The sequence below is a fragment of the Pseudophryne corroboree genome, chromosome 7 (assembly GCF_028390025.1).
Source record: "Pseudophryne corroboree isolate aPseCor3 chromosome 7, aPseCor3.hap2, whole genome shotgun sequence".
Taxonomy (NCBI): domain Eukaryota; kingdom Metazoa; phylum Chordata; class Amphibia; order Anura; family Myobatrachidae; genus Pseudophryne; species Pseudophryne corroboree.
In genome coordinates, this window is record NC_086450.1 from 257080557 (window position 1) to 257103940 (window position 23384).

At 45.3% G+C, this 23384-nt stretch overlaps 1 protein-coding gene across 4 annotated transcripts in view; it reads right to left on the bottom strand.

Annotated features, from left to right (window-relative positions):
• Positions 1–23384, bottom strand: part of WDR75 (WD repeat domain 75) — a 1043598-nt gene that overhangs the window by 20033 nt on the left and 1000181 nt on the right. The gene's annotated exons all lie outside the window — the stretch shown is intronic.

Consider the following 23384-nt stretch of genomic DNA (forward strand, 5'->3'; position numbering starts at 1 on the left):
CCTTTGTATCCTGGGAGTCATCATAATTATTGGTCTGATATTCAGGTGTGTTCGAATTGTAACGGGGCGCAAGCGCAGCACAAATTTGTTGAGTATAAGGAGCGAGGGTGCTTTTACAGCAGCAGATTTAATTTATGACCCCTCAATAGAAACTGTGATATGATAAGGATTGCAAAAATGAATTTCATGGCCTATTTCTTTCACCCATTTTTCTCAGTCTCCCCCTCTGCCCAGATACATCCAAACGGAAAAGACGTCAACCCTACCTAAAATGTTTATGTGAATGTATTTTTTTTTATATATGTGTGTCTTCTATTCATCTCTGCAACCTCCAGTTAAAGGCACACATAGTTGAAAGGTGTTATACACATATAGTAGCATTCACATATGTTCCACCTCCATATATCATCAACTAAATGTGCTCCCCATTTGTTGGAATAAGAAGCCGAAAAGAGCTTGGTAGTGTTTGTTTGCCCATTTACAGACCCTTAATACGGGATGAGAAGGATTTAATGTATACTTCGCAATACCTCAAAGCTTATTTAGAACATATACGGCACAATGATACATGCCCCTCAGACATTGATTCATACATACATGCTTTTTACTATACCACTAGGTCATACATTTCCCACCTACAACTCTCCCCCGATCATCTTCTGTATATATTGTATAGGTAATATTTTTCTGTTTATTGATTAGTCAGTGTCAGTTATTGATGACTGCCAAAGGGTGGACTGTCGAAGTCGAAAAATATTGCAGTACACACATCACATACAAACTACACACAGATGGCCTCCGTGCGCGTACTTGTTCTGCCGTGCGTGCGCATATTCGCAATTTGCGTATGGTCGCTCCCGCGGTCCTGCGTATTAGCGCGTGGTATGAGTAATTACGGTAGTGTTTGTAATCGCATGGAAAAGCCATAAAAACACATTACATATTTAATCCAAATACTGCACAATGTACAGTCTCCCTGCACCACACCAGCAATTTACACATGTTACAATGGTACAAGAACAAAGGGATTCACCTTTACAGGATAGGAGGGGACATAACTAGGTTATAAGGTGGTGTTTGGTATCCAGCTGTAGGGTATTTTAAGAGCAATATTTCGGTGTTAGTTTGCAGAAGATCGCACGCTCCTGAGAATAGTTATGCACAGGAGCAGAATATAAATATTAACTGTATTCACTGTACATTTGATATGCGGCGGGAACCCAGAGGAGACCATCTGCAAGTGCACCTGGAACAGACATCGCCCACCTATTCAAACTGACCTATGACCTCTCCTGTACTGTAAATGATCATCCCTGTGTCCAATGGATAAAGAGATTACAGTTCCCATTGTGTTAGGTTTTGGACAAATGTATAAATAGCCAGCTGCAGGCCAGGTCACTCCCTCAATCTCTTAAGATCATCAACCTTGATGATTGAGGACCGGACCGGGAAGCGCAGGCGAAACCAAAACGTATGTACTATTGACTGTAGCCATTTTCTTATTCTATTGTATTGTTGTTATTGTAACCCCCTGCTAGTAAAGAACCATTGGTGGGTCAAATCCCAACATAGTCTTTGAAATACAAATTGGTGTCGTGTCTCTCTTTCCCTGCTAGTGTTATATAAGTGTAATCTAGTTACACGTGTAGCTGCAAAGTGCTCACGGCGTCTTTGTGTGTGTACGCACCGCGTGTACTTTGTACGACCATCGCAGCGTTTGTACGCAAAGTGCGTACACGGTACGGGCTTTGTACGCAAACTGGGTACAAAGTACGTAAGCTAAGGATTGATTACAGCGGCTCCATTTAATGTGTATTGAATGTCTTTTTAAAGTGTTGCTTTTAGTCCTGTAAGTAAATCAACATTTACACTTCCAATTGATGAGCCACCCAAAGGCTTGTAGGAAGATTACAGTCAGTTGCAGATGACTGAGGACATTGTGGGAGTTCCCCAGAATTAGCAAGTTGTCCAGAGACGGCATGATTTTGATTCCCTGGTGATGGAGATGGGCCGTCATTACGGCCATGACCTTGGTGAAGGTCCGAGGAGCCGTAGCCAGTCCAAATGGCAGAGCCTGGAATTTATAAAGAAGGTCACCAATAGCAAACCGCAGATATTGCTGATGCGACATGGCATTAGGTATATGCAGGTACGCATCCTGTATATCCAGGGATACCATATAGTCTCTGGGTTCCAAAGCCAGTACAATAGAGTGCAGTGTTTCCATATGGAACTTGGACACACTCACAAACTTGTTTAGTGACTTGAGGTTTAGTATAGGTCGGAAAGACCCATTGGGTTTCGGAACTAGAAACAGGGTCGAGTAGTATCCTTTGCCTCCCTGGGACGGAGGTACCAGGACAACCACTCCTGTATTCAGGAGGGAACTCACAACCTTTTGCAGGGTTTGTGCCTTTAACTGATCCGCAGGGATAACCGTGGTCAAAACTGGTGAAGAGGACATCTCTTGAATGAGACTGTGTACCAATGATAGATAACTTCCCACACCTGAAGTGGTCTTTAACCAGACCTAGGCGAACTGCAGAAGTCGGCCTCCCACCCTGGTGTCCCCCAGGGGGAGGCCCGCCTCGTCATGTGGCAGGCTTGTCTTGTTTAGACGCAGGCTGAAGGGCCGCCCAGGACTGTTTTGTCTTGGGCTTTGGGAACACAAGACGAGATTATCCTCGGGTATGCCTGACCTTTTGCTTTCCCTTGAGGCCGAAAGAAACAGAAAGTGGTACCTTTAGCTTTCTGTGCAAAAGGATTCGTATTTGGGAGAAAAGCAGTCTTAGCAGCTGTAAACTCACACGCAATTTTTTTAGGTCTTACCCAAACAAAATTTTCCCCTTAAAGGAGAGTACCGCCAAGATCTTTTTGGAATCTAGGTCCACCTTCCATGACATCAAGCACAGAACACGGCGAGCCAGGACAGATGTAGTCGATGCCTTGGCTGTCAACACACCTGCCTCAGAGGACGCCTCATGAATGTAATAGGCGGTGGTGGGAATGTGGGACAGGTATTGTCTGGCATTTTCAGATATATCCTCGGGCAGCTCTTTCTCTAATGCCTGAACCCATGCTTCAAAACCTTTTGCAGCCCAAGAGGCTGCAATAGTGGGGCTATGTACAGCACCTGTAAGGGAGTATATAGATTTAAGGCATCCTTTCACAATTGCTGGGTGAACTGTAGAAGTCAGCCCTCCACCCTGGGATCCCCCAGGGGGTTGCCCGTGCCATCATGCGGCAGGCTTGTCTTGTTTAGAAGCAGGCTGACGGGCCGCCCAGGACTGTTTTGTCTCTGGCTTTGTGGTTTTGGTAGCATGAGACTGTCTCAGGTATGCCTGACCTTCCGCTTTCCCATGAGGCCGAAAGGAACGAAAAGTGGTATTTTTTTACCCTCTGTGCAGAGGGAGTAGGATTTGGAAGAAATGCAGTTTTAGCAGCTGCTAAAGCAGACACAATTTTATTTAGGTCTTCCCCAAACAAGATGTCTCCCTTAAAAGGGAGTACCTCTAAGGTCTTTGTGGAGTCCAGGTCCACCTTCCATGACCTCAATCACAGAATACGGCGAGCAAGGACAGACGTATTCGATGCCTTAGCTGCCAACACACCTGCCACAGAGGACGCCTCCTGTATATAATAGGCGGCAGTGGTAATGTGAGACAGGTATTGTCTGGCTTCGTCAAATAATTAATCAGTTAGCTCTTCCTCCAATGCCTGAACCCATGCTTCAATACCTTTTGCAGCCCAGGAGGCTGCAATAGTGGGTCTATGTGCAGCACCAGTTAGGGAGTAAATAGATTTCAGGCATGCCTCCGCACGTTTATCTGTCGGTTTCTTTAGTGAGGTGACAGTAGTGACAGGCAGAGTAGAAGACACCACAAGACGGGTGACATGGGAATCCACCAGTAGTGGATTTTCCCACTTGTTACATAACTCTGCAGGGAGAGGATATAGAGCTAAAGACCGTTTAGGTAGGGGTAATTTCTTCCCTGGCTCAGACCAGGGTTCTTGGCGTATGTCCACTAAATAGTCAGAATGTGGTAATACAGTTTTAGCTACTTTCTGACATTTAAACGTGTCAAGTTTCTTAGACACCGTAGTGGAATCCTCATCATCAGATATTTGGAGCATCTGTCTAATATGAACCACCAAGTCAGGGACACCCACCTGTAAAGAAGATTCCTTGTCAGAAGCATCTAATTCAGTGTCTGACAGGACAATTTGTTCCCCATCCTCAGAAGAAACTTTTGAGAGATATGTAGACTGTGAGGAGGAAGCAGCCTGCTTAGATGACCCAGGGACACGAGTGTGACCTATAGCAGGTTTATGTCTAACCAAAGATTGGTTTAATTGCTGCAACTGGGTAGACAAATTATACACCCAAGGCGGATTAACCATTGGGACAATTTGTGGCTGTAGTGGCACAGGTGATCCCATAGTAGGCATAAGACGGTCTACCAGAGTACCAAACAGAGTTGAGAACATAGCCCAGGGTGGCTCCTGATTGACTGCAGGAGCTGCGGACTGACTGGGAGAGGTATGACACACAGTACACAGACCATCATATAAAACTTCTCCCTCAAGTAAATCCTTGGTGCATGCCCTGCATGATGCGGGAGCGTCCCCGGACTTACTGCCCTTTTTGTTAGACATTTCAGTAAATGCAACAATAGAGCGTATGAGTACGATAAAGCCAGAGTACAATACCTGCGAATATATTCTTTAGTATGTGACAGAGTACAATGGATACACGAAATAGGTAAATACTGAGATGCACTATATAATAGACCGTGACGCACCTAGTCCCTTAGGTTACAGAATATAGTGATAAATATATATCTGGGAAACACTGAAAGTAAAATCCACACAGCAGATACAGGCACACACTGTCACAGTGACAATGCAGATAAATATTAGTATGACAATAAAACTGCACTTGTCTAGTATATATAAACACACACACACATATATATATATATATATATATAAATAAAACACAGTATGGTCCTAGACCAGAGGGAATATATCAGAATACTCGTACAATATATTTTGTAACAGGTACACTTGTTTTTAACTAACGCTGTCTGTAAACAGACATGTACAATACTCAAGTGTTTGCAAAGTCACAGCGCTGTATACAGGCAGCTTTACAAGGGAGACCTTGCCCTGCAGTACTGGAGACCAGCCGAAGCTATACCTAAGATGGCGCCCAGCGTCTCAGTCAGGGAGTGGAGAGTGGAAAGCAGCTCCAAGGCGGGAAAATCTGCTCAGAGATGGCACCCTGGGTCGAGGGAGGGGCTACAGGTCAAGCACCGGCTCCCCTATGCTGGTCCTCACCACGTGGTACTACAGAGTCTTATTAAACTGAGTGTTAGGGGTTGGTATTTAGGTTGCCGGCTGTTGAGATCCCGATGCACAGTATACTGGCGCCGGAATCCTGACACCTTTTCTCCCTCTTGGGGGTACACGACCCCCCTGGAGGGAGAATGCCTAACTCACAAGGGGCTAATTTGCGCTCGTCCAGCTGTTGGTATGCCGGCGGTCGGGATTCCGTCACCGGTATGCTGGCTGCCGGTAGCCTGGGCGCCGGCATAACATACTACACCCGGTGTTAGTACACGCGACCTCTACTCCTATGCCCTGGCAGATATAGTAGGGTCCCTGTGCATAACAGTGTCCACGCCAGCATCGCAGTCTCTCTCCCTAGACTGTAAACAGAAAGTGATTTAGTAGTGGGTCCCGCCTGGGGGACCCTCTTACCTTCTCCCCGTAGCAGCCATGCAAACCAGGAGTGCGTCTGCGACCGTGTGCCTAGAGCTGGAGTGTCTCCGCCGCAAGTACCCAGGAACTGAGCCACGGGAGTATGCAATGGCGCTTGAGAGGTGGTGGAGCCACAGTACAGAATGACACACTGACATGTAAGTGCTGCGGCCCTTGAAGTCTTCTTATAACGCTTTATGCAGGGCTGCCCAGCACAGCCCCCCTGTTGACTAGCCTGCTCTGCAGGCACCAACTCAAAACTGAGCTCACAGTACCTGGAGGCGGGGTTATAGAGGAGGCACAATGCATCCTGGGACAGCTCACGCTCTTTTATCAAGACAAACATCAGTTTGTCTTGATAAAAGAGCGCGAGCTCTGAAGCGTTGGCATAAGCAACTGTGTCAGCCTATTTTTTCCAAGCCTCTTGAGTGCCAGTCGCACACTGTCATTCATATATTCATATATATATATACACACACACACACACACACACACACACACACAGTATATACACATACATACACACACATATATACACACACACACACACACACACACACACACACACAGGTTGAGTATTCCATATCCAAATATTCCGAAATACGGATTTTATTGAGTGAATGTGAGATAGTGAAACCTTTTTTTTCTGATGGCTCAATGTACACAAACTTTGTTTAATACACAAAGTTATTAAATATGTTATATTAAATGACCTTCAGGCTGTGTGTATAAGGTGTATTTGAGACATAAATGAATTGTGTGAATGTGCACACACTTTGTTTAATGGACAAAAGTTATTAAAACTATTAGCTAAACTTACCATCAGGCTGTGTGTATAAGGTGTATATGAAACATAAATGCATTCTGTGCTTAGACTTAGGTCCCATCGCCATGATCTCTCATTATGGTATGCATTTATTCCAAAATACGGAAAAATCAGATATCCAAAATACCTGTGGTCCCACGCATTTTTGATAAGGTATACTCAATCTGTGTATATATATATATATATATATATATATACACACACACACAGAGTCCAACAATGTGGAGGTGCACTTATCCAATCAAAGAATCTTCAACAGCTTCAATTTCATAGTAGTTTTATTTCAGTCGAAGTCAGGCTTATTGTTGTTAACGTTTCGATCCACTATCAAGGATCTTTATCAAGACAAGCTCCCGTATACAAAATGTTTTTAAAGCTTCACATATTAATCATATCATGGTCAATATGTCATATTCAGAATGTATCGTGGCAGCATGATGTACGATCCATAATACATATGACAACTCCGAATATACTAGATTCACTCTCAATGAATATGTCAACCGGACAAATGGGAGCAAGACATCACACTACTGTGTCCCGTCTATCATGCAGTATAACTATAGCTACTGCATGATAGACGGTTCTGTGCTATATATATTGCCTTGCTAAAGTATTCACCACCCATGGCTCGTTACCTATTTTGTTACATTACAACCTGTAATTTAATTTTTTTTTTAACCACTTGCCTGGCATGGTGCTTTATCTGACCTGGTCGCACAGGATGGTTGCAAATTCCCCCCCCAAAAAACTGCTGTCAGGTTTTTTTGTGAGCGAATTAGGTGAAGAACATGAATTTAACCCTATCCAAAATGATTTTAGTTAAAAATAAAAAAATATTTTAAATGTATTATCCACACTCACTGTTCCCATATCATATTCGGCGGTGCTCTATAAGGGCTTAAAGAAGCCAATAGACCAACAACATTTGGGTGTAGGCACTCACCACAATTCCATCAATAAGACTTTATTGTTACTCACAGGTACTTCATCACATGGGTTATTAACGTTTCGGTCCTTTAAGGACCTTTGTCAAGACCAATAATAAATATATAGTGATCCTGGAGCCCACAACCAAGGTCTCCACCCGACTGCCTTATATACCTGTTCAACCGACATGGACACACCCACCGGAAGTCGCTGCCCTATCAGCTTATAAATCAATGAAAAAAGATGTACATACACACTTAGAGAACCAGGAGCCTTTGCTGTGAATGCCCACAGGCTAGAGCTTAATACTCTGAAAATATTAAACCTGGTAATAGCGGAGGGGATGTATAAACAACCGGACTACGCCGGAAGTGCCGTGCATTCCAAAGCCCTTGTAACGCACGCCAGTTCAAGAGCGGAAGTGACGCTATATCACGGTTGCCATGTCAACCGTTCTATACTAATCACCGGAGCGCAGAGAAATAACACTGCTTGCGCTCCAGAATGGCTGTCACAACAATTGAAAGATAAAGCACAATATCAGCTTATTATATTCAATCATATGTTTTGCATAATGTAAATCGAATAACTTAGAATTCCAATCGTAATAGCCCCTTCATAGTCGATGGTCACATGTGGAAAAATCAAATATATAGGCAGCAGAGGACAGAAAACACCAACATAGACAGACACACACACACACACACACACACACACACACACACACACACACACACACATATATATCAAAAAGATTTAAAAAAAAGATTTTTTTATATACTAGAAAAAATGTAGAAGAAAAAATGATCAGAAAATTCTTACCGACTCCGTCAGATAAACACACTTCGTAAGCTTAACGCAAAAATATATTGTAGGGGTTATGTTCGTTAAGACCGCGTGGAGCAACCGTATCAAGTTCATAAATCCACTTGACTTCTCGTTGTCTCAATAATTTTTCACGATCTCCTCCTCTGACTGGTGTAGGTAAATGGTCTATGCATCTTAGACTTGACACTGCGTGTCCCTTCAGGGCAAAATGTTTCGTCAAACGTTTGTCCGAGATTTTTGTGCACAAATCTGCTCTTATCGATGTTTGATGGTTTGCCATGCGGTCACGGAAATTACGAGTCATCATCCCGACATAGTAATAACCGCACAGGCAGATAAAATAAATTACGTGGTCCAGCCTACAGTGCAGCCTATGTTTAATCTTTATCTTCACTCCACTATGTGGATGTGTGAAGTTTTCTCCAGCCATAATAGACCTGCAGATGGTAGTGTCAGGGCATCTGTAACACCCAGTCTTTATTTTTGGCATCCAGGAATCAATAATATTGCGTGGCTGTAAAGTAGGTCTCGTAAGTAATTGTCGAAGATTTTTGCCTCGACGATAGGCACACATAGGAGGGTCTTGACCCAGTCCTTTGAACGCTGGGTCGGTTGCAATAATAGGCCAGTTATTCCTGATGATTTGCTGGGACCGTGCCGAAGAAACATCATACGTAGTGGAAAAGATCATGCGATTCATATTGGTCTTAATTTCTCGTTGACTATTCTTGTGGGAGTGCCTAAACCGTGCTTTTGCAAGACATCTATCGTTTAGAGTATCCGCGTTCATTAAACCGCACCTTCATCTGAAGTATCTGTTCTTCAGCCGTCTCCATCAAATTGTTATTGCGTAACACACGCATAAATTGCGATATCGGGAGGCTTTCTTTGAGATGCGACGGGTGATGGCTTGTTGCATGCAATAATGTATTGCGGTCAGTGTCTTTTTTGTACAACGTCGTAGCTAAAAATCTGTTGTATCTAAAAACAGTAACGTCCAAAAAATTCACTCGCTCTGGATCGATGTGATAGGTGAAACATATAGGGCTACTCAGTGTGTAAAAAAACCCCCACCATTTCCTGGAATTCTACCACTGTACCTAGCCAAACAATAAAAATATCAATGTATCAATGTATATATCAAAGTAGAGCATCTTTGATCCAAAACGCGGTAATATAGATTCACTTTCATATTTGTGCATGAACAGATTGGCGTATGAGGGTGCCAAATCTGAACCCATTTCGGTTCCATTCCGTTGTACAAAATACTCGGAACCGTAACGGAAATGATTTTTCTGTAGCACTAGCTCTGCTAATTCCAATAAGAATTCTATCGTTGGACCCACATACGCCTCACTGTTCAATGCTTCTCTGATGGCACACAAACCCAAGCTATGTGGTATCACCGTATACAATGACTGAACATCCATTGTAGCTAGTAACACCCCATCAGGGACAGTTCCCAGAGATCTAATTTTGTCTATGAAATCCAGAGTATCCCTGATGTAGCTGGACATGTTCTTGACAAAAGGTTGTAGAAAAGGGTCAATAAAAATAGCCAAAGACTGTAATACTGAACCCATTGCAGATATAATTGGTCGACCCAGTGGGTCGACCATGGTCTTGTGAATCTTTGGCAAAGTGTAGATGATCGGACAAAACGGGGTGCTCCACCTTTAAAAAGCCAACAACCCGTTTGTCCAACCATCCACTGGATACAGCAAAATCAATGAGCCAGTCAACCTGTTTCTTAATGTTGTACATAGGGTTACTAGAGTCTAACATACGTATCAGTGTCCGAGAGTTATCTCCGGATCTCTGCATCATATGTGTGCCAGTCTTGTACGACTACGGCCCCGCCCTTGTCTGCCTGGCGTATAACAATCTGGTCATTCTCAACCAGAGTTCTAAGGGTGGACCTGTGCAAAACTGAAAGATTGTCATATCTTGGTTTGTCTTTATGCGACTCCGGCTGGCCCGGCGTAGTCCGGTTGTTTATACATCCCCTCCGCTATTACCAGGTTTTATATTTTCAGAGTATTTAGCTCTAACCTGTGGGCATTCACAGCAAAGGCTCCTGGTTCTCTAAGTGTGTATGTACATCTTATTAATTGATTTATAAGCTGATAGAGCACCGCCGAATATGATATGGAAACAGTGAGTGTGGATAATACATTTAAAATACATTTTTTATTTTGAACTAAAATCATTTTGGATAGGGTTAAATTCATGTTCTTCACCTAATTCATAAGAAAACCTAAAATCATTTTGGATAGGGTTAAATTCATGTTCTTCACCTAATTCACTCATAAGAAAACCTAATTCACTCATAAGAGATCGGATCTTGACTGATGAAGCCGCTGAATTACAGAGCTGCTGTAAGGCGGGGAAACGCGTCTCGATCCGATCTCTCTGTGGGACCACACGGGCAGAATTCGCCTGCATCACCTCAAATCTTGGGACTTGCTGCACCTCCGGATAAGGCTCACACTACAGGTTTAAAAGCACTAGAGCCGGGAGAGAATGCAAGCGTATTGCCCAGAATGAGGATGCGGTAAACTGTTAGTTTTAAACCAGCATGGCCATGCTTAATAGCAATTGCTTATTTTACATTTTGTGCCCAAATTATATTTGCATGCCTAAATAACATCCGCTCAATACAGAGAATTATACAGGAACTGTTTCAAATTGATCTGCATACTAATCCTTTTATGTTTGGCAAACTAACCATCAGCCTTTTTATGCTTTCTGCAAAGTAATCTATCAAACTAAGTAGTAACTTGGTAAGAAAAGGATTCACAGTAATCCAGAGAAAGTTATTTCAAGTATGGACTATCTGCATGAAAAGACTGTTTGCAATTAGGTGATTAGTATACTAAATACATGCATGCCGCAAGTCACTCTGGCTAGGAAATACATATGTTTTTCTATACTAAAAGCTTATTAACATCTTGCTGGTTCTTTATGAATAACAGTTCTCTGTGATATGTGAAAGGACACATTGAGTTAGGAATAATTTATCATTATTTATTGCTGTTTTCAGTAAATTGTTAGTGTAATTGGCTCACAGGGAGTTATATATAAATATATATATATTTTAAGTATACATTTTATTATAGTGAGTAAAAACAGAAATAAAATAAAAATATGTTTTTAAATAAATTCTGTCAGCGCTTTCTGAATCTTTTTAGGTAGTGTTTGTTGTGTGAAGGGGAGAGTAGCCCATTTGATAGGGAATAGCTGCAGACAGTTTTTAATATTAAAGACTGAGCATTCAATTGGCGCCAGGTGATACTTGTTTTAATCTGAATTTTATGGGATGGACATGCACAAAATAGTCTAAGTTGATGAAGCGAATTGAGAAAAATGTATAGAAAAAATTATTTTTATAAACAAAAGAGAAAAGTGGCATGTGCATATGCATTCACCCCCTTTGCTATTAAACCCCTCAAAAGTTCTGGTGCTATCAATTACCTTCAGAAGTCACATAATTAGTGAAATGAAGTCCATCTGTGTGCAATCTGTCAGTATAAACACACCTTTTCTGAAAGGCCGCAGAGGCTGAAACACCAATAAGCAAGTGGCATCACACCATGAAGACCAAGGAGTTCTCCAAACAAGTCAGGGACAAAGTTGTTGAGAAGCACAAGTCAGGGTTGGGTTATAAAAAAAATAGCCAAATCTCTGATCCCCCAGAGCACCATCAAATCCATCATCTTCAAATGGAAAGAACATGGTACCACAACAAACCTGCCAAGAGAGGGCCAGCCACCAAAACTCACAAACCGGGCAAGAAGGGCATTAATCCAAGAGGCAGCACCAAAGGAAACCTTGAAGGAGCTGCAGAGTTCTACAGCAGAGACTGGTGTATCTGCGCATGTGACCACAATAAGCTGTACACTCCATAGAGCTGGCCTTTATGGAAGAGTGGCCAGAAAAAAAGCCATTACTTAGTGTTAAAAATAAGAAGGCACGTTTTGAGTTTGCCAAAAGGCATGTGGACGACTCCCCAAATGTATGGAGGAAGGTGCTCTGGTCAGATGAGACTAAATTTAACTTTTCGGTCACCAAGGAAAACGATATGTCTGGTGCAAACCGAAAACATCCCATCACCCCAAGAACACCATCATGCTGTGGGGATGTTTTTCAGTAGCAGGAACTGGGAAACTGTTTCGAGTCGAGGGAAAGATGGATGGTCCTAAATACCCAGTATTTATATATTCTTGAGCAAAACCTGTTTCAGTCTGCCTGTGATACGAGACTGGGGTGGAGGTTCACCTTCCAGCAGGACAATGACCCGAAACATACTCCTAAAGCAACACTCGTGTGGCTTAAAGGGGAAATATTTAAACGTGATGGAATGGCCTAGTCAAAGCCCAGCTCTCAATCCAATTGAGAATCTGTGGTCAGAGTTGAAGATCGCTGTTCATAAGCGGAAACCATCCAACATGAAGGAACTGGAACTGAAGGAATGGTCAAAAATCCCAGTGGCAAGATGTGGCAAGCTCATAGAGACTTATACAAAGCGACTTGCAGCTGTAATTGCCGCAAAAGGTGGCTCTACATAGTACTGACTTTGGGGGGGTGTATAGTTATGGATGCTGAAGTTTTGTTATTTTGTCCCATTTGTTTGCTTCACAATTAAAAAGCAAAAACAAAAAAAACCATCTTCAAAGTTGTAGGCATGTTCTGTGAATGAAATGATGCAAACCTTCAAACAATCCATTTTAATTCCAGGTTGTGAGGCAACAAAACATGAAAAATGCAAAGGGGGTGAATACTTTAGCAAGGCACTGTGTGTATACATACATATATATATATATATGTATATATTATACAAATACACATTAGTTGCAATGGGCACTAAAATCAACTACTCAGACTGCAGTGGCAGTACTGTATAACCTGGTCCTTGGGAGAGGTATACAGGTAGACTGGATACAGCGTTCCCGGATACCTGCAGCATAAGGATAGTATATGAAAATGGCCACTGGGTGTCTCTGTGAGGGAGGAGCAGCTCAGAGGCGGGAAGCCACAGTGGAGACCCACTTTGAGCTGTGGAAGAGCTGACCTCCCCATTGCTGACGTTAACCTCCAGGGGCCAAAGGTCTCACAAAAAGCCTCAGCGCCAGTAATCAAGTGCCCTGGTGGACTAGTGGGGTCGTGGATGGACCGGCACCCACATCAGCACCACTAGTCTGTCTTCGCAACCGCCTTACCTGTCTCCCCATTCTTCGACTGCAGCCTGTGGGTCCCCAGGGAGCCTGCTAGCTGTAGCTCCGAAGTGCCTGCCGGAATCATTAGTCCAGTTACTGGTGCTGCTGCGCCGGCGGGGAGTTGAAGGAGCAGCAGTGCTGGTGTCCTCTATACAGCCTTGTGCTTACTGCTCTATGTTGTAAAAAGGAAAGTAAAATAAATGATAAAATAAAAAGCTGGGGGTTCCTTAGAAGCAGCCCCACTGTTAACTGTTGCATCCGGCTCCTGACGACACCAAAGCAAAACTGAATAGCTTAGGCTTTGGGGCGGGGTATAGGGAGGAAGGACTGGAGCATCCTGGGAGATCAAAAGCTTAACTATTTGGTGCCCAGTCCTCTCCAACCACATACACACCAATGTCATCCCTGTGGATGCCCATGGACCCTGCAGAAGAAAATTATCTACCCATAACCTTGTGTTCAAGGTGCGAGATTCAAGATTGTCCAGGAATGATCCGTTCAGCTTTCAAACAAGGAACAAGTTGTAGAAAACTCACAAATTCTGCTCCAGTGGAGGACTGGAGCAACAACATCTGAGAGGAAAAACATAGAATTTGATGGCAGATAAGGAATTAGGTCCTTCTAGTCTGCCCATGTACTGTAAACACTCTAACTTACAAACTTAATTTTGTTGGGAGCCAATTACCCTATTAAACCCTATAATTCAAACATTTATATTTAAAAAAAATATATATTTACTGATAAACTTACACAAACATTTAATGAATAGGCCAATATTTTTACAAATCAGGCCCCAGTTATAAAATGATTAAGTGTACCATGTATAGGACATTGGGCGAATATGTATAAATAGTATTTTTTTGCCGTCTCTCCTATTCACTTCTAATCATTTCCATGTCTATCTCACGCTCACCATCTGTGACAAGGATCAAAGCTCTCACACTTCACATATACAGTATTGTGCACATTGGCCAAAGGGCAAGCCTACCACAACAAAGTTGTTTGTCAGTTAGATTTTTTTGCTATCATGCGCCCAATGTTATCAAACCTAAGATCAGTAAGGCACTTTTCCTTTGACTGTAACCCTGTTCGTGGCCTAGGGGTAAGCACATGTTGTAATTTGCTTCGCGGGGTCAACAATGTAACTCCGGCAGGAAATAAACAAGCAGATATCCTATTTTTGTTTTGGGTGTGTTCACCAAAGGTTAAGAGATACATATGGCATGATAACCATTGACAGTTTATACAAAGATCATAAAATAATACAGTTTAAGTTGTGCACATATGTATGTCATTAATAGAAAAATGGGTCTTCATAGACTAACCTACCAGTATTATTTTGGACTGTGGGAGGAAATGCAGTACCCAGAGGAAACCCACGCAAGTACAGGGAGAAGATACAAACTCCACACAGTTAGGCCCATGGTGGGATTTGAACCTGTGACCTTATTGCAGTGAGGCAGTAATGCTAACCATTTCACCATCTGTCAGGGATGCAGTTAATTTCCCATTAGTCGTGATCCAGGTGGTTGAAATACTGATGCCGGAATCCCAACAGTCAAAATGTCAGGTGTCAAAATCCCAACCGAAGCCTGGTATTCCCACTAGGGGCCACCACCAGAGGAGGAATATAATAGTGTAGTGATCAAAGCTCGCCACCGAGCCGAAGTGTGGTGAGTGCAGTGAGACCAGGAAAGGATACGCTGTGCTCTATGTCGGTATTTTGGCATTGTTATTGCGACCGCCGGGATCTTGACTGTCGAAAAATCCTACTGAACCCATCTGTACTGCTTGGTCCAATGCCACCATCTTGGCATTTTGGGGGAGATCTATGGCAAAAAAAACGTTGTGGCGGCAGACCCCTGAGGTTGATGATGTAACCTCTGGAAATTATGCCCTGCTCCCAGCATCTGAAGAAGACTCCACTGAACAGGAACCGCAGCCGCCCACAGACTGGTGACGATACCAGGTGGAGAAAGACCCTGTCATATGCTAGGCTTCTCCAGTGCCCTGGCTCCTGAGCATAGGCTGGCACCAGAAAATCTGCCAGTCACAGCCAAACTCCTGCTAGGCAAGAAGTGGCCTGTGTCAGCTTAACCTCTAGTGGATGCTCCACCGTGAACCAAGGAGTGAAGGCCTTGGAAACACTGGTGTTTATGGGCAGCAACCGGAAGAAAAGGGCTATCCAATTCTGACCCAAAAAGATTGTACCAACCAAATGTGAACGATACAAGGGAGGATTGTGATTCTGAATCCGCAGTCCAAGCGCAGAGCCAAAGAGGCCTTCAAGCCAAGACAACCAAAGCTGAAACCCTGGAAGCCACCAAAGCTGGTATGATAATTCCAGGAGTGAATTCCTGTACAAATCGCAGTGAATGCCATAAATGAGTTTGTCTGTTCAATTCTCCATTGCTCGAGCTACTCATGCCGAGGTTAGTAAATGTCGGATAATGACCCCGGAGCCAATGAAAATGGACTTGAGACAACCCTCTAATATTTTATCTAGCAGATCTGAACAGGAAGAGCTGCGTATTTAGCTAAACACACCACTGAGCATCAACATTGGTAGGCAGTTCCCACTTGGGTACATGATCTACCAGAAATGGATAAAGTAAGGCAAATATGCAAGGAACGGAAAACACTTGATCTGCCACCATCCAGGTCTCCTCGATGAGATTGGAGAGATCAGAAGTACGCGGGAAAGTCACTACTTTCTTGCACCTATGCTTGAACGAACCCACAGCCTCTGATTGGGAATCCGCCGCTAAACAGTCTAGAGAGGTTTTCCACGCCATGATTGGACCCTCTGGAACAATACTAGTCTATGTAAGTGCACATTCCTCCTCTGGATCTGATCTCTCCTAACTGAGCCCTTGACAAAATAAGAAGCTTATGTGTCACACGCAATTGAGGATCCCCAAAAAGTGTTCCATATAATAGGAAGCTTTGTAAAAGTCTGATGCTGTGCGGTCCATGGCTCGGAGCAGAGGTAGATCAGACACATGTTGGGGCATCGCACCACCAGGAGCAGGCGACTTGGAGACACGCATCGAGGGAACAGTGCTACAAGCTTCATGAGATCTGATATCAGCCAACCTAGAGCCTGTGCCCACACCCGCTCTGGAAGGGCAGATGCGGCGGCCCCACACACCAGTGCCACAGTAGTACTTTGCCTGACAGTCTGAACTCGACGCCTAAAAGTCCACCTGTCCACATGGTATTTTATTATTACACTGAGCAACCCCCCGCCTTTTGCTGCCACGGCAATCTTGCAGTAAGGTATTGGGTGAGATGAAGACGGCTCCAGCTTCAGCCGCACTCACACTGTACAAACCTAGCTACAAAGAAAGAAAATGTACAAAAAAGGGGGAAAAAAAATGACAACCAGGGCTCCCTAAAACGTGCCCTATTCCATAGATGGCTATAGAAGACTGGTATTATGGGGTAACAGGGGGGAGAAACTTAGTATTTAAAACTGCAGTTTACATTAAGTGCCATCTCCAGCCCCAACCTGCTATCCCATGTTCCAGTGTCTTACCAGCCTTGCTGAAAGATACATTTAAAAATAAAGAGAAACATAACCGCAAACATTTAAACAGTTTAAAACTAGATATGGCTCTACCTTGCACTGCATGTGGTAATAATGAGTTTACATAGGTTTCTAAACTGGTTACATAGAATGACTCAGATTTGTATACAAACCATTCAAATGGGTATCTGAAAAACAGAACAGATGCCACATCAACACCAGCTATCATACAGTAGCTGTAGTAGAATAGGCTTAGCTGTGTACTGTATATTGGGAAGGTGCAGTATACATATGTAAACGTACAGTGGTACATTACACGTTACAATTTTACTACATTCATTATAATAAGAATTTACTCACCGGTAATTCTATTTCTCGTAGTCCGTAGTGGATGCTGGGAACTCCGTAAGGACCATGGGGAACAGCGGGCTCCGCAGGAGACTGGGCACTCTAAAGAAAGATTAGGTACTATCTGGTGTGCACTGGCTCCTCCCTCTATGCCCCTCCTCCAGACCTCAGTTAGGGAAACTGTGCCCGGAAGAGCTGACATTACAAGGAAAGGATTTTTGGAATCCAGGGTAAGACTCATACCAGCCACACCAATCACACTGTACAACTTGTGATAACCTTACCCAGTTAACGGTATGAACAACAACTGAGCCTCACTCAACGGATGGCTCATAACAATAACCCTTATTAAGCAATAACTATATACACGTATTGCAGAAAGTCTGCACTTGGGACGGGCGCCCAGCATCCACTACGGACTACGAGAAATAGAATTACCGGTGAGTAAATTCTTATTTTCTCTGACGTCCTAGTGGATGCTGGGAACTCCGTAAGGACCATGGGGATTATACTAAAGCTCCCAAACGGGCGGGAGAGTGCGGATGACTCTGCAGCACCGAATGAGCAAACACAAGGTCCTCCTCAGCCAGGGTATCAAACTTGTAAAACTTAGCAAATGTGTTTGAACCCGACCAAGTAGCAGCTCGGCAAAGCTGTAACGCCGAGATCCCTCGGGCAGCCGCCCAAGAAGAGCCCACCTTCCTTGTGGAATGGGCTTTCACCGATTTTGGATGCGGCAATCCAGCCGCAGAGTGAGCCAGCTGAATCGTGCTACAGATCCAGCGAGCAATAGTCTGCTTCGAAGCAGGAGCACCCAGTTTGTTGGGTGCATACAGAATAAACAGCGAGTCAGTCTTCCTGACTCCAGCCGTTCTGGAAACATATATTTTAGAAACCCGGACTACGTCCAGCAACTTGGAATCCTCCAAGTCCCGAGTAGCCGCAGGCACCACAATAGGTTGGTTCAAATGAAACGATGATACCACCTTAGGGAGAAATTGGGGACGATGGAAGATCAGATAGGGGCTTTTACATGACAAAGCCGCCAATTCTGATACCCGCCTAGCCGATGCTAAGGCCAACAGCATGATCACTTTCCATGTGAGATATTTTAGCTCCACGGTCTTAAGTGGCTCAAACCAGTGGGATTTCAGGAAATTCAAATCAATGTTAAGATCCCAAGGTGCCACTGGTGGCACAAAAGGAGGCTGAATGTGCAGCACTCCCTTTACAAACGTCTGAACCTCAGGCAGTGAAGCCAGTTCCTTTTGAAAGAAAATGGATAGGGCCGAGATCTGGACCTTTATGGACCCTAATTTTAGGCCCATAGTCACACCTGACTGTAGAAGTGCAGAAATCGACCCAGCTGGTATTCCTCTGTAGGGGCATTCCTGACCTCACACCAAGCAACATATTTTCGCCATATACGGTGATAATGCTTAGCTGTCACATCCTTCCTAGCTCTTATCAGTGTAGGAATTACTTCATCCGGGATACCCTTTTCCGCTAGGATCCGGCGTTCAACCGCCATGCCGTCAAACGCAGCCGCGGTGAGTCTTGGAACAGACAGGGCCCCAGTTGCAACAGGTCCTGTCTGAGAGGCAGAGGCCATGGGTCCTCTGTGATCATCTCTTGTAGCTCTGGGTACCAAGTCCTTCTTGGCCAATCCGGAACGATGAGAATTGTTCTCACTCCTCTTTTTCTTACTATTCTCAGCACCTTGGGTATGAGAGGAAGAGGAGGAAACACATAGACCGACTTGAACACCCACGGTGTTACCAGTGCGTCCACAGCTATCGCCTGAGGGTCCCTCGACCTGGCGCAATATCTTTTTAGCTTTCTGTTTAGGCGGGACGCCATCATGTCCACCTGTGGCCGTTCCCACCGATGTGCAATCTGCTCGAAGACTTCTTGATGAAGTCCCCACTCTCCCGGGTGGAGGTCGTGCCTGCTGAGGAAGTCTGCTTCCCAGTTGACCACTCCCGGAATGAACACTGCTGACAGTGCTTGCACGTGATTCTCCGCCCAACGCAGAATCCTTGTGGCTTCCGCCATTGCCACTCTGCTTCTTGTGCCGCCCTGGCGGTTTACATGGGCGACCGCCGTGATGTTGTCTGACTGAATCATCACTGGTTGACCTTGAAGTAGGGGCTCCGCTTGACTCAGGGCGTTGTATATGGCCCTTAATTCCAGTATGTTTATGTGAAGAAAAGTCTCCTGACTTGACCACAGCCCCTGGAAGTTTCTTCCCTGCGTGACTGCCCCCCATCCGCGGAGGCTTGCATCCGTGGTCACCAGGACCCAGTCCTGTATGCCGAACCTGCGGCCCTCGAGAAGATGAGCACTCTGCAGCCACCACAGAAGAGACACCCTGGTCCTCGGGGACAGGGTGATCCTCCGATGCATCTGAAGATGCAATCCGGACCACTTGTCCAACAGATCCCACTGAAAGATCCTGGCATGGAACCTGCCAAAGGGAATGGCTTTGTATGACGCTACCATCTTTCCCAAGATCCGCGTGCAGTGATGCACCGACACCTGTTTTGGTTTCAGGAAGTCCCTGACCAGCGTCTCCAACTCCTGAGCCTTCTCCTCCGGGAGAAACACCTGCTTCTGCTCTGTGTCCAGAATCATACCCAGGAAGGGCAGACGTGTCGTAGGAATCAGCTGCGACTTTGGAATATTCAGAATCCAGCCATGCTTTAGCAACACTTCCTGAGAGTGTGCTACGCTGAGCAACAACTGCTCCCTGGACCTCGCCTTTATGAGGAGATCGTCCAAGTACGGGATAACTAACTCCTTGCTTCCGAAGGAGTACCATCATTTCCGCCATTACCTTGGTAAATACTCTCGGAGCCATGGACAGACCAAACAGCAACATCTGGAATTGGTAATGACAGTCCTGTACCACAAACCTGAGGTACCCCTGGTGAGGCGGATAAATGGGGACATGCAAGTACGCATCCTTGATGTCCAGAGATACCATAAAATTCCCCTCTTCCAGGCTTGCAATGACCGCTCTGAGCGATTCCATTTTGAACTTGAACGTTTTCATATAAATGTTCAAGGATTTTAAATTCAGAATGGGTCTTACCGAACCGTCCGGTTTCGGTACCACAAACAGTGTGGAATAGTAACCCTTTCCCTGCTGAAGGGGGGGTACCATTATTATCACTTGCTGGAGATACAGCTTGTGAATTGCCGCCAGGACTACCTCCCTCTCCGTGGGAGAAGCTGGCAAGGCAGATTTTAGGTAACGGTGAGGGGGGGTCACTTTGAACTCCAGCTTGTATCCCTGAGATACAATCTGCATAGCCCAAGGATCCACCTGTGAGCGAACCCACTGATTGCTGAAGTTTCGGAGACGCGCCCCCACCGCTCCTGGCTCCGCCTGTGGAGCCCCAGCGTCATGCGGTGGACTTAGTGGAAGTCGGGGAGGACTTTTGTTCCTGGGAACTGGCTGCATGGTGCAGCTTCTATCCTCTACCCCTGCCTCTGGCAAGAAAGGATGCACCTCTGACTTTCTTGCTTTTTTGAGAACGAAAGGACTGCATTTGGTAATACGGTGCTTTCTTAGGTTGTGAGGAAACCTGTGGCAAGAAAGTCGACTTTCCAGCTGTCGCTGTGGATACGAGGTCCGAGAGACCGTCCCCAAACAATTCCTCACCCTTATAAGGCAAAACCTCCATGTGTTTTTTAGAGTCGGCATCCCCTGTCCATTGCAGAGTCCATAAGACCCTCCTGGCAGAAATGGACATTGCATTTATTCTAGAGCCCAGCAGGCAAATGTCCCTCTGGGCATCCCGCATATATAAGACGACGTCTTTAATATGGCCAAGGGTTAGCAATACGGTATCCCTGTCCAGGGTATCTAACCCCTCCGACAGAGTATCTGTCCATGCTGCTACAGCACTGCACATCCAGGCTGAAGCAATAGCTGGTCTCAGTAGAGTACCAGTGTGTGTATACACTGACTTCAAGATACCCTCCTGCTTCCTATCCGCAGGCTCCTTTAGGGCGGCCGTATCCTGAGACGGCAGGGCTACCCTCCTAGATAAGCGCGTCAGCGCCTTGTCCACCCTAGGGGAGGATTCCCAACGTAACCTATCCGTTGGCGGGAAAGGGTACGCCATTAGTAATCTTTTGAAAATTACCACTTTCTTATCAGGGGAAGACCACGCTTCTTCACATAACTCATTTAATTCATGAGACGGGGGAAAAGTCACTGCCTGTTTTTTCTCCCCGAACATATGTACCCTCTTGTCAGGGACAGGGTCATCCTCTGAAATGTGTAAAACATTTTTCATTGCAATAATCATGTATCGGATGGCCTTGGTCATTTTAGGCTGTAATTGTGCCTCATCCTCGTCGACACTGGAGTCAGACTCCGTGTCGGCATCCGTGTCAACCAACTGAGATAGTGGGCATTTTTGAGACCCCGACGGCCTCTGAGGTGCCTGGGCAGGCCCGGGTTGAGGGCCCGGCTGTCCCCCGGCTGCAACGTCATCAAACCTTTTATGTAAAGAGTTTACATTGTCATTTAAGACCCTCCACATATCCATCCAATCAGGTGTCGGCACCGACACCACATTTATCTGCACTTGCTCCGCCTCCACGTAACCCTCCTCATCAAACATGTCGACACAGCCGTACCGACACACAGCACACACACAGGGAATGCTCAGACTGAGGACAGGACCCCACAAAGGGCTTTGGGGAGACAGAGAAAGAGTATGCCAGCACACACCACAGCGCTATATAACTCAGGGATACACTGATTACCCAATAGCTGCTGAAATATAACTTTTGCGCCTAAATTTATGTGCCCCCCCTCTCTTTTTACCCTTCTGCTACCAGGATACTGCAGGGGAGAGCCTGGGGAGCGTCCTTCCAGCGGAGCTGTGAAGAAAAATGGCGCTGGTGTGCTGAGGAAGAAGGCCCCGCCCCCTCAGCGGCGGGCTTCTGTCCCGCTTTCAGTGATAGAAAATGGCGGGGGATTTACATATATAGAGTTCCTGACTGTATATATGTAGGTTTAATGCCACAAGGTACTCAAATTGCTGCCCAGGGCGCCCCCCCCCCCCCAGCGCCCTGCACCCTACAGTGACCGGAGTGTGTGGTGTGCTGTGGGAGCAATGGCGCACAGTTGCGGTGCTGTGCGCTACCTTAATGAAGACAGGAGTCTTCAGCCGCCGATTTCACGGTCTTTCCAGCTTCTGTTCTTCTGGCTCTGCAAGGGGGACGGCGGCGCGGCTCCGGGAACGGACGATCGAGGACAGCTGCCTGTGTTCGAACCCTCTGGAGCTAATGGTGTCCAGTAGCCTAAAAAGCGCAACCTAGCTGTGAACAGGTACGTTTGCTTCTCTCCCCTCGGTCCCACGTAGCAGTGAGTCTGTTGCCAGCAGAAGCTCACTGAAAATAAAAAACCTAACAAATACTTTCTTTAACTAGCAGGCTCAGGAGAGCCCACTAGGAGCACCCAGCTCTGGCCGGGCACAGGTTCTAACTGAGGTCTGGAGGAGGGGCATAGAGGGAGGAGCCAGTGCACACCAGATAGTACCTAATCTTTCTTTAGAGTGCCCAGTCTGCTGCGGAGCCCGCTGTTCCCCATGGTCCTTACGGAGTTCCCAGCATCCACTAGGACGTCAGAGAAATATGGTTTCACACTAAGGGGTATATTCAATTAGGGTTGAAAACTGCCGGCTGTCAAAAAGACGTCAGTTTTCGACTTTTTAAGGTCGAATAGTGATTCGACCTATTCAGTCCCATCAGCTTTTAATCAACTAGTCGAATAGTACGTGAATCGGCGGTATAGCTGCCGATTAACGTACGTTTGAGTGAAACATGGCCAAATTCGACAGGATTTGGCCCCGTTTCCGACCATCTCAGACTGACATAAAAAAGTGTTGGACTGAGATGTGGGACCCCCAGAGGAGGAGGAGGG